This window comes from Danio rerio, chromosome 2 (assembly GCF_052040795.2).
Source record: "Danio rerio strain M-AB ecotype USA chromosome 2, GRCz13ab, whole genome shotgun sequence".
Lineage (NCBI taxonomy): Eukaryota > Metazoa > Chordata > Actinopteri > Cypriniformes > Danionidae > Danio > Danio rerio.
Window position 1 is genome coordinate 43,901,008 of NC_141022.1, and position 12,788 is coordinate 43,913,795.

Consider the following 12,788-nt stretch of genomic DNA (forward strand, 5'->3'; position numbering starts at 1 on the left):
CCGTAGAAGAAGAAGAAGAAAAAAAAAAAAACAGTATGAAAGTCAGTGGTTAGTGATTTTCAGCAATATGTCTACTTGTGTGTTCAACAGACACTCAAACAGGTTTAAAACAAGTCAATGATGAGTAAATGATAACAGAATTTTCATTTTTGGGTGAACTATCCCTTTAACACAGTGCATTTAAGCTTTCTTGGCTCGAACAAATGCTGAAAAAAATATTGACATTTGCAATAGTTTGAAGTAAAAAGACATGTCTGTGATATAAAACATACAAACACATGCAAATTCAACATTCCAAGACTTCCTAGCAGTGCATTAAATCCCCTGGTATTGTTGAAAGCATGTGCATCTCACTTTAATCAAACAGATCTCACAGCCGCCTCTCACTGTGCTTGTTTTCCTTCCAACTTATTCCACTTTTCAAGGAATTTTAATTTGTCTATCAAAGCATTTCCTCCATGCCTTCAGATTTTCATTAGCTATCAATTCAATCTGAGAAGCGAGTGTGGCGCTTTAAATAGCATTACATGCATGGGCTGAATCATGCCTGCTTTGATCAGCTCTACACTCAGATGTGCTCAGCACTGTCCAGCCATGCAGGAAAGAATGTGCTCCATGCATTTTACCCAAGCGGCAACCTCAATTTCTCATTTGTGAAGCCAGTATGGTAATATCTGAATATGCAATTCTTCAACTGGCCACTGGGAGCTGGCTCCAAAAGGAAGTAAATTCTCATAGATTTCCATGTTCCGAGCTGCAACCTGGTATTGGGAAATATCCATACACACTCATTCACACACATACACCATGACCAATTTAGCTTATTCAATTCATCTATAGCACATGTCTTTGAACTGTGGGAGAAACCAGATGCTACACCTGCATTTCATAAATAGCCTAGCGTTTAATAACACAGACTATATTTGAAGCATGTTGGAAGTAATTAGTCTTATCTTCCTTAGAAAAATAGACAATAAATATGGTTCAATGCATTAAAACAGTGTTTTTGAAAAAACAAACTCAGTGAACACATTAATATAGTACATAAGCAAGTACATGAGGCCAGAACCATTTTAAGTGTTGAATGTTTCATCCAAAGAAAAAATATTCAAGGAAAATGCAACAAATAATCAGCTCTACTCTCAGATGTGCTTAATACTGTCCAGCCATGCAGAAAGGAATGCACTTCATGCAGTTTTCCCAAGGGGCAACCTCACGTTCTCCTTTGTGAAGCCAGTACGGTTTTATCTGAAATTTATCAACTGGCCACTGGGGGCTGGCTCCAAAAGAGAGTAAATACTTATAGATTCCCATTAAAATGTGTGTTTACAGCCTGGAACAAAAAATAGTTTTGGTTTATATAGCTAATATCACCCTTCATGACAACAATGAAGGGGCTGATTTCCAAAAATAATAATTTTATACATTTATATTAAGCCTTAAATTGCTGCATAATTAAGTGTTTGGCAACTTGAGTGGCAGGTATCTGCTGCTCGCCCACACCAAAGTTAATTTTGACAGAAAATTTTGATTAAGCTCAAGTCTTTTTCTTTTGACTAAAATAAAATTTTAGATTTAGTCATATTTTAGTCTTCTGAATCATTTTAGTTTTAGTCTAGTTTTATTGGACTAATTCGAGATTTAGTTGACTAACATAAATTTGCTTTAATTTAAGTGTAATTTAGTTAAAATATCGTATACATTTATTCATTAAAATACAAAATTTAGATTTGCAATTTGCCAATGCCATGCATTGTTTGTTTATATCATAACTGATATGTCAAATTATGTGTCGGCAAGAACACTATATTGAAAATGCAGGACTGTGCAATTATTTAGCAAATCCTTTATTTTAACATGGTCAACTACTGGTGTTTTTAACCAATCTGTTGAACAATTTCAAGACATTCAATCTTTGAAAGGGCTTAAAATAGTTTGTCCACTTTGCAATCTCAGTGTATAGCAAGCTTTACCCTCGTAGTTGCTGTTAAAGTACATGGAAATGTTTTTTTTTTTTTTTAATCAACAAAATTAACACTGGCCCACACATCACCTCAGCTGAATATGGCCACAGCAGAATGAACCCTCAGCTAATTCAACATATGTTTTACACATCGGATGCTCTTCCAGTACTGGGAAACACCCATGCACACTCATTCACACATATACACTACGACCAATTTAGTTTATTCAATGCCCCTATGTGAAGTTTAATTTTAAACTAATTTCGAGAGGAGCATGTGCTCATGATTGACCCAGCTGGTCCACATTAGCTAATCATGATCCTCCAATCAAAGAATCCCAAGTCACTATATATATATCCTCATTTCCTTTCTACAACTATCTTCGTCTGGAAGAACCCCCCCTCCTCCCCTTCTACCTCCTTTATCCAGAATGGGTGGCACGGTGGCCCAGTGACTAGCACTGTTGCCTCACAGCAAGAATACCAATGGCGTTGGGTCCTCGCTGGGCCATCTGGTATTTCTGTGCGGAGTTTGCATGTACTCCCTGTGTTCGTGTGGGTTTCCCCCGAGTTCCCCGGTTTCCTTCCATCATCCAAATGTGCTCTATATCATAGATAAAATAAGCCTAAATCTTTTTTCTAATGTCTTACTCTCAGGAAGTTTGCCTTGGCCTCAGCAGTGGAGAAGTTTGAGATCAATCTGAGCTCTATCTCCCCTCGCCCTATGAAAGAGGGGAGCCCTGGGCTCGAGGATCCCTTGAGCTCAGGACTCTCATCTGGGACAGCATGCCAAACAAGATATGTATAAATCATGAGCTAAGTGTGAACTCTTGAAAGAGCATTTCTTTGAAATGTAGGGGAAACCGAATGTATACCTGCATTTCACAAATAGCCTAGCATTTACTAACACATACTATATTTGAAGCATTTGGAAGTATTTAGTCTCTTCTTTCTGTAGAAAAATGTCATTATATAACAGAATAAACGGTTCAATGCATTAAAACTGTGTTTTTGAATGACCAAACCCAGTAAACACATCAATATAGTATATAAACAAGCACATGTGGGCAGAACCATTTGAAGTGTTGAACAATTCACCCATAGAAAAAAATATCTAAGGCAAATGCAAGACATCTGTACCCCCGCCAACACTCCTGCCTCTTTGACAATTTTTTGGTTACCGGGGAGTGATGCATGGTTGATGCAGTGACGTGCTGACATTATGCCGACATTGGCCACACCCACTTGTAGCATCATTTACACTCCTCAGAAATCTATAAGTGACATCACTTGTCCATATTTTTAGTCTATGATTAGACCAAGCCAAAGGAAGAAAAGCAGAAGAAAAAGGGAGAGCTGTCACCATGTTTTGACCGCTGTCCATGGTTTCCACCAGCACCGGGCTGCTCGCCAGCTTTCCCATTGTGAGTGTTATCGTGAACCGCTCAATAACATTTGGTTGACTTTCCTCTTTCAGAAAGAGCATTATTTTGGGGTTTTGTGGGGAGCCGGTGCATCATACGGGATCTTTCTCTGCAGCTGGAGCTCAGCGGAGGTCTGGATTAGCTCTAACCCTCTGCAGATGTGCTGTTCTTTTGTGCACAGCTGGCACTGCTTTCTGGAAGAATCACTTCTGCCCGTTTCAGTTGATTGTGGGCTGAAAAATGAGCGCCGGTTCTGTCTTTTTCTTGCCGTGGTTCCAGACACATTTTGCCACATCTTGCAAACGTTAAATCACTAAATGCCCCTGGAAAAGAGATATTATTAAGAAGATTATGGTGGATGATGCCATTGTGTGAGCTCAGGGAAATCTAGGTTTACTTGCTGATGGGCTTTTGGCTATGATGAACTCTACCACACACAGACACTGCGCTCACCCAACTCTATTATAGTCTCGCAGTCTGTGCTCATTTCAACTTATAGTCTGACTTCAAATCGGCCAGAAAGAGGCCATAGGAGTGACTTGTGAAGAATCTTTTGTGCTTGACATTTAGGGTAGCTATATTTGGCAATGTAATTATATAAAATTATATCACTATTTACAAGAGTGGTCAATTTGTTACCTTAAAAATGTTTGTGTTCCCATTTGATTCAATTTAAGAAAAGTCGCGTTGGGTCAGTTAGCATTTCTGTTTGGAGTTTGCATGTTTTCCCCGTGCTGACGTGGGTTTCCTCCGGGTGCTCCGATTTCCCCCACAGTCCAAAGACATGCGGTATACATGTAGGTGAATTGCATAAACTAAATTGGCCGTAGTGTGTATGTGTGTGAATGAGTGTGTATGGATGTTTCCCAGTACTGGATTGCAGCTGGAAGGGCATCCGCTGTGTAAAACATATGTTGGATAAGTTGGCGCTTCATTTCCGCTGTGGCGACTCCTGATTAATAAAAGAGACTAAACTAAAGAAAAATGAATGAATGATTCAATCCAAATGTGGGTCAAATATAGATAAAACCAACCGTTGGGCTAAAATAATAATGTTTGAGTTTGTACAAAGATGGGTTAAAACAATTCAGAAATTTTTTAGAGTGTTAAAAAAGGTAAAGAAAAAAAAGTATGACGAGATGAAAATCTGCTCCTACAAGTTAGTGGCATTGTTAATTTAAGCATTTTAAAACAATATAAATAAAATAATAATTTATAAATACACAATTGTATTGCTTTAGAATGTTAGCTTATACTGTACGTTTTGATTTGGTGCTAAAGAAACATTTCTTCATATCACGTGATATAAATATACTATTGTTATCCTGTATATTTGCCATAGGTAAGGGTGTACATTCATCTGGGAGGTTGTTTTAGCACAGGGGTGGCCAACCTTGTTCCTGGAGAGCCACCTTCCTGCAGATTTTAGTTGCTACCCATATTAAACACACCTGCCTGTAATTATAATGTGGTGTTTAGGTCCAAATTAATTGGTTCAGGTGTGTTTGATATGGGTAGCAACTGAAATCTCCAGGAAGTTGGCTCTCCAGGAACAGGGTTGGCCACCCCTGTTTTAGCAGAATAAACAAAAACAACCACCTAATTGCACATTATGCCACTTATGCCCGTTTCCACTAAGTGGTACAGTACAAGTCAGTACACTTTTAGGGCCAGTTCTACTGAATGGTATGGTACGGTATGGGTCGGTACACTTTTACGGCCGGTTCCATGGTCAAAAGGTACCAAAAAAGCAAACAGTACTATACCACTTTTTGGGTATCCTTAGCAAAAAAAAAAAAAAATCAGCGTGTCTTGTTGTGGTTTTTTCACGAGGCCGTCCAAAATCGCACAGTTTTACTTTCTTCAGAGAGCTTGCATGTATTTGCTGCGTGTTTATATTTGAAATAACAAACTAATTGAGCTGATGATAACAACAGGCACATGATTAATAAAGTTCTTCAGACATTTGATCCCTTTAGAAATGGACAAACGTAAGAGTGAATTGTGAAAAACAAAGAAGAAGATAGAAAAAACAAAGAAGCAAAGGATTCTTTCAGCAACCTAAAACATGAACAAACTGCCATGTTGAACTATTAAAATCACCTTTTGGACTATTATGAACTCGCAATGATGGATTTACTTTCTAACTAGGGGCTACATGTGCTGGTGAAGATTAAAGATACAGATAAGAGATTTGCACTGAATGTGGGCTATATGTTGCGTGTTGTTTTTGAAGCCAAATAAGGCCTAAACGTATGCTGTGTGTGTAGTTTTTCTGTAATTGGTAACATATCGGAGACTGTAAGGGTCTGTATGTGTTCATATATCTTGCATTTATTTATTTATTTATTTTATTTAATCACATACATTGATTATGTTCATAGAAAGATTAGCAATGAACATTGATACACAAGTATTGTATTTATTTTGCCACACTGTAAAAAATTGCTGTTAAAAAACGGTCAGATTCTACGGTAAAATAATGTTTTTTCACTAAAACAGTAATATTCTGTTAAAAACAGTGCTTTCTGGGTAACATTTTTGTTTTCGAGAAAGTAACCAACTGCAGAAAACTGTGAGCTAACAGAGTTCAGATTCGATGTTTTAAAGTCTGTGTTTAAAATCACACTCTGTGCCCTTGTTCACTATTCCATCAACTAGTTCACCAATATAGTTCACCTGACAGAGTTAATGAACACTAATGAGTGAATTCAGACACTGATGAACACCTGCTGTTAATAATCACAATTACTGAAGGAAAGAGAAACAAGAAACACAAACAGTGACTTGAGTTACAACATTAAATAAAATAAAACAAAATAAAAATAAAATAAAACAGCTTCAGTCTCAGCAGAGGATCATTAAACAACTCCACAAACAACAGCAGACACACACTTATTACTGACTCATTTGACTTCCATACTATTCTCATTGAGATCCAACAGAAATTAAGGTGTTTTTTGTGTCACTGTAATGGAGTGAGGGGCTGATTTAGTTGGGCTCTTCACCCTTGAACTCATTTAATAAGACTTTCCAACTGCTGTAATACAGAGTTTACAAAACGTTTAAGCTATAGCAATAAAGTTGGGAAGTCAATAAATAGAGAAATCTATTTGTCTGAAATTAGTTCTGATAAATGTTTTGTTATAAATCTGGAAGAAGGGCCTCATGCAATAGATTTTATGCTTAGTTGCAGGTATTAATTTAATTAATGAGAAGTGGAAACAGAAAAGATACCTCCGTAATTACTTAACAGTTAAGAAATAACATACAAAAACAGTTTAGTTATGACAAATACACATTCAGACCTCATGAATCTGACCTTGTATCTCAATAATGGTAACATCTCAAATGTTTCATGCTGCAATGCATGCTGGGAGTGGCACGGTACAAATATCCCAGCATGCATTACGGTATAAATAAATGTTGTATAATGGTCTAACAGTTTTCTTTATTTGTGTTTGATTCTGCTGTTGTTTATGTTTAGACTTTCAGTTGCCTGTTTGTGAGTTAAACTGTTAATTTTGTTAGTTGTCACCATTATTGAGGTTCATATGCTGATTATAGATGTCTCTTTGAGTGCGATTTACACCATAGAGCAGTGTTATTGTCCAAGATATTCTTAAAAACTTCCAGAAATCATTGCCATATAAAGACATATAATGTAAAACAATAGATTTAACATTGAATAGGAGCAGTACATTTTGTTATACTAAATGAGAACAGACTCTGCCATTTAATAGCAACATGAACATCACCAGATCTTATTTAGGTTTTTGGCTGGCTTGCCTCAACAAAAGAGCTTTTTAAACAAAGTTCTTAACTATTGCAGCAGCCAAGATATATAAATGTTAAAAATAACAGGGCTAAGAGCCCAACTGAAGCAAACTCTGTTCTCCATGATGGTGACGTAAAACTTTAACTTTTTCTCAAGAAGAACTTTAGTAGATGTTATACAAAAATACATGTATTAAGTAATAAGTGTAGCTGGTGATGATGTTTGTAGAGTTGTTTAATCATCCGCTGATCATTTAAATGATTTAATCATTTGTTATTCTTCAGGTTATTTCATTATAAAGCTGTGACTAAAGTTTTGTATGTTCTGTTCTTGTTTTTTCCCTTCAGTATTTCTTCATTTGTTCATTGTTAATCCTCAATTATCATTTAATTAGTCAGTTAATTAATGAATTTACTTCAGCTTTGCTACATGTTTCTTGAACACTCAGTAGTGTGGACACTTCAATAAAAACTGAAGTATATGCTCTGGGGTTTAAAGGGTTAAAGGTGTGAGAGGTAAAAACACAGTGTAAAAATGTATTTTAACAGTAATATACTGTTAATTTACACAACGGAAGTAGACTGTAAAAAAACAGTAGATTGCTGGCAACCACAGCTGCCAGTAGATTACTGTTAAATCAAGGAAAAACAGTATTTTACTGTAAAACCTGAAGCTAATTTCTTCTGTATGTCACCAATGTGGAGCAGAGTAGAGCCAGTGTATGAGTTAAAGATGAACAATGAACTGCTGATGTTATTCTGCATGTTTCTTTATTTAAAGACAGCGGCTGTTTAGTTGCTGATGCAGTCAGAATCTCTCTGGTGATTCCAGATTTACATGTATGTGTGCTGTTGTAAAGAATAAGACATTAGAGTTAAACCGAACTTTTCTAATTAACTAAAATAAGTTATTATTATAAGTATGCTTCTAAGCATATATAGGACATTAATTCATAAACTCATTCAGCAGTTGACCAAGTTGAGGCAGTTGCTTTCAGTGAGCAAAATGAGTTCACTTGAGTATTGTGTAAATCAATGTAGTCCATGTATTTTTACAGCAACATACTGTAAAATAACAGTACATTGCTGGCAACTGCAGCTGCCAGTATTTTACTGTTTTTTAACGGGACAATTTTTAACAGTGCATACCACTCATTGTAAAAGGCTACTTTCTCACAAAAGCAAACGATTAGACACAAATCACTGTTCTGAGTTGTAATAATTAATTATATCTTTAATTAGACATAGGGCTTGCAGCCTACACTAACCTACAGTACATGTTATTCAGTCACACAATAGCACCAAAAAGTTAGGAATAGTACCATGACAGATCACAAAATTAATATGTATATGATAATTGAAGAGACTTGAAGACAGGGTTTGGATCCAAACGCTGTATTTGTTGAGAGAATGGTCAGACAGACAAGGGTTGAGAGCTAACAATTCACAATAGCAGAGACAATAAAAGCATAATCTGAATTACAGGCAAAAGGTCAAGGCAGATGGCAAAGCATCAAAAAACGATAACAGTTTTTAATGCAATAAATGATTTATAAATGCTTTCTAATGCAACAAAACTAACAAGACTCAGATAAAAAGTGTATTTATAATCCATATAATTATTGATAATGTCAGCAGTGTGTGGATGCAGGGTATGATGGGAAATGTAGTTCAGATGAGGAAGTGATCTCCAGCAAGGGCAACACTGCTGGTGAAAACAACAAATATACTGAGCAACATTCAATTTGCTTTGTAGTACCTAGATGAGCCCGTGTTGTTACTTTTAGCTGTTGTTATTTGGAAATGATTTGCCTTGAAATGTAGTGATTCCTGATTCAGAATCAAGTATTCTAGAGAGTAAAAAAGGTAATTACATGACAATCAAATCAAAATTTGTATTATACATACATTCATATATATATATATATATATATATATATATATATATATATATATATATATATATATATATATTTTTTTTTTTTTTTTTTTTTTCAAAGCAGAGCAATACTTGACCCAAAAGTTTCACCATTTCTGCAACTCAAACCAGGAGGTTTGTAAAATGTGTGTACTGAAAATCTGATTACATAAAGTAAATCTACCTGTCTGTGAAATATTATCATATCTTCTGTTTCATAGCAACATATGCAAGCAATTAGATTATTTAGATGAGTCTACAGCACTTTTATGAACAATTTACTTTATCATTTGTGTGCATTACCATTTGCATTTGTTCATTTGGCAGGAGCTGTTCAGCTGAAGTGGATTCAAAAATAAGTTTCATATACCATGACTTTTGCAGCTAATATTAATATTATTGATAAAGTAAAAAAGAACACAAAACAACTCCATAGTGTGCCGACAACTCTCACATGGTCACCCACTGAAGATAAGCAGGGCTGCGCCTGGTCAGTACCTGGATGGGAGACGACATGGGAAAGCTAGGTTACTGCCGGAAGTGGTGTTAGTGAGACCAGCAGGGGGCGCTCAATCTGCAGTCTGTGTGGGTCCTAATGCCCCAGTATATTGACGAGGACTCTGCTTAGTGTTAATGTTAAACCAAGTCCTGACTCTTTGTGGTCATTAAAAATCCCAAGATGTTCTTTGAAAAAGAGTAGGGGTTTAACCTCGGCACCCTGGCCTAATTTGCCCACTGGTCTCTGTCCATCATGGCGTGCTAACCACCCTCATATCATAAGTAGCTTCATCACTCTGTCTCCTTTCCACCAATCAGCTGGTGTGTGGTGTGCGGTCTGGCGCAATATGGCAGACGTAGTGTCATTCAGGTGGATGCTGCGCACTGGTGGTGGATAAGGAGATTCCCCTCAATGTGTAAAGCATTTTAAATGTACGGTAAAGCGCTATATATATGTAAGGAATTATTATTATTATTATTATTATTTCGATTACATTTTAGCATGGGGGTCCTTTGCACAAAAGTGACCATTGTTGTCGTGCTTGACATGTTTGGAAAAGTTTGGAAACCCCTGCAGCAAACTTTTTTTGGAGTCCTTGACATGTAAAAGATTGAAACTACTTCAGTATACTTTTATTTATTTTCAATTACCATGCCATGCTGGAAGCACTGATCTATATCAAATGAGTTTGTCACAAAATAAGTTTATTTCAGACAAAATGTGCTATATGTGCAAACACTTTCAGCACTGAAAAAGCCCAAATGCAACAAGATTTACCTCAGCAGACATCAGGTTTGTTTAATCACACTATTCTCCACAAACACTGCTCACAACCATAAGACTGATACAGTACCCCAGCGATACTAAAACACCTGTCACTCCTGCATCACTGCCAGTACAAGAACAAAAATAATGAAAGACTGAAAATAGAAAAAAAAAAAATAGTCTTGTAGTCATGATATGTCATAGAGATGTGAGGTTGCAGCTAGAGGAGGAATGAGAAGTAAACTGCAGCTATAGATGGAGAGAGACAGAGAAAGAGATGCTTCTAGTACTGTGGTACTGTAATGATGAGCGATTGGAGGAAAAGATGATTCGGTACGTTGGAGAGATGAGTATACTCACGGATGGGGATGAAAGATGATGATGGAGGGCTGTCTTCAACACTTCACAGCAGAGAAAATAACTGCACCGCTACATTAAACTCAATTCTGCGCCCATGATTTGATCTGATACATTATAGAACATAGAGAATATATTCGGTATTCCATTCTGACACATGCACCAAGCTGGATCTACATCACATTGCATGAAAACTGGGGAGGTGTTACATAATCCTGAACAGAATTGTTTTACTTTAAAAAGACAATTTGTCTGTCTTCAGCAGTTTAAACTGTTTTTTTCTACTATGAGCTGATACAGCTTCAACACATTTCTAAACATAATAGTATTAATAACTCATTTCTAATAACTGATTTATTTTATCTTTGTAGTGTAATGTGTATTTATATAGCTCATTTTTAATGTGTATGGCCATACACCCAAAGCGCTTCACAATCATGAGGGGGGTCTCTCCACACCACCCTGTGTGCAGCATCCACCTTGATGATGTGACGGTAGCCACAGGACAATAGGACACAGGACCTCGGTTTAACTTCTCATCCGAAAGACGGCGCCCACTGACAGTATAGTGTCCCTTTCACTTTTACCTGGGCATTAGGACTCACACAGACCACAGGTTAATTGCCCCCTGCTGGCCTCTCTAACACCACTTCCAACAGCCACCTAGTTTTCCCGTCTGGTCTCCCATCTAGGTACTAACCAGGCTTAGCCCTGCTTAGCTTCAGTGAGTAACCGGTCTTGGGCTGCAGAGTGATATGGCTGTGGATAATCTTTGCCATCATGGCAGTAAATAATATTTGACTAGATAATTTTAAGATACTAGTATTCAGCTTAAAGTGACATTTAAAAGCTTAACTATGTTCATTAGGTTAACTGGGCATGTTAGGATTATTAGGCAAGTTATTGTATAACAGTTATTTGTTTATTATAATCTGATATTTTTATCGTAAATAAATAAAGGGAAAAATAATTTTAACCTTAAAATAGTTTAGAAAAAATATTTTATTCTAGCGAAAACTAAAACAAATAAGACTTTCTTCAGACGAAAAAATGTTATTTGACATGCTGTGAAAATTTCCTTGCTCTGTTAAACATCATTGGGAAATATTCAAAAAGAAAAAAATCAAAGGGGCTAATAACTAATAACACTAATAACTAGCTTAGCAAAGATTGACAAACTGACTAACCACTAATAAAGGTTAATATATATTATAGTTTAATATATAATTTATATTATTTACTAATATTTTACCTTGGCATGATTTTTTATTTTTGTAAAAGGAGTGATTCAGCTGAATGTCAAATGGATTTTATTGATGCAATGAATTAATCATTAAATTAATCGATCAATCAATCAGTTAATCTAAACAGGTGATTTTTTATTTTAATTTTTTTTGTAGGGGGAGAAAATATTACAAAATAATAATAATAATAATAATAAAATAAAAATAAATTAAATTAAAAGAAAGATTGTGATATATATATATATATATATATATATATATATATATATATATATATATATATATATATATATATATATATATATATATATATATATATATATATATATATATATATATAGCCTCCTGAAATCATACAATGAATATGAATATATCCAATATGGCAAAAAACAATAACTAAAACAAAATTTCTAACCTGAAATGCTATAGATTTCCAGGTAATTAAAAAATAAATAAATAAATAAATGTTTTTGAGGTGTGTTTTTATTTCAATTAAATGAAGGAATTGATAGGAACAGATCACTCAAAATGAGTGTTATAAACTAATTTGATAAAATGAATAATATGTATACCAGTGGTTCTCAAACATTTTTCATCAAGTACCTCCTCAGAAAAAAATGGTCTCTCCAGGTACCACCAAAATGAGCAGTGTTGAAATACAGTAGCGTAGTAGGCAAAGCAGCTACAACTCTGCACAGTTAAAAATGTGGCAGATTACCTCGAAAATATAGGATATATGTCAAATATGACTTACAGTATTATATACATCATTTTTGATAAATTTTTAAATGTGTGTAGCATGTACATGACATATTTCATTCTTCCGCGTACCACTAGAAGG

General features: G+C 35.5%; 1 long non-coding RNA gene across 4 annotated transcripts in view; it reads right to left on the reverse strand.

The window, feature by feature from the left end:
* Window positions 1-2,775: 2,775 nt before the first annotated feature.
* LOC147846451 (uncharacterized) overlaps window positions 2,776-12,788 on the reverse strand; it is a 176,432-nt gene continuing 166,419 nt past the window's right edge. For all 4 annotated transcript variants that reach the window (XR_015478809.1, XR_015478807.1, XR_015478794.1 and 1 more), the window contains one exon: window positions 2,776-3,710. This is a non-coding gene — a long non-coding RNA (uncharacterized LOC147846451). The remainder of the gene's footprint in view (window positions 3,711-12,788) is intronic.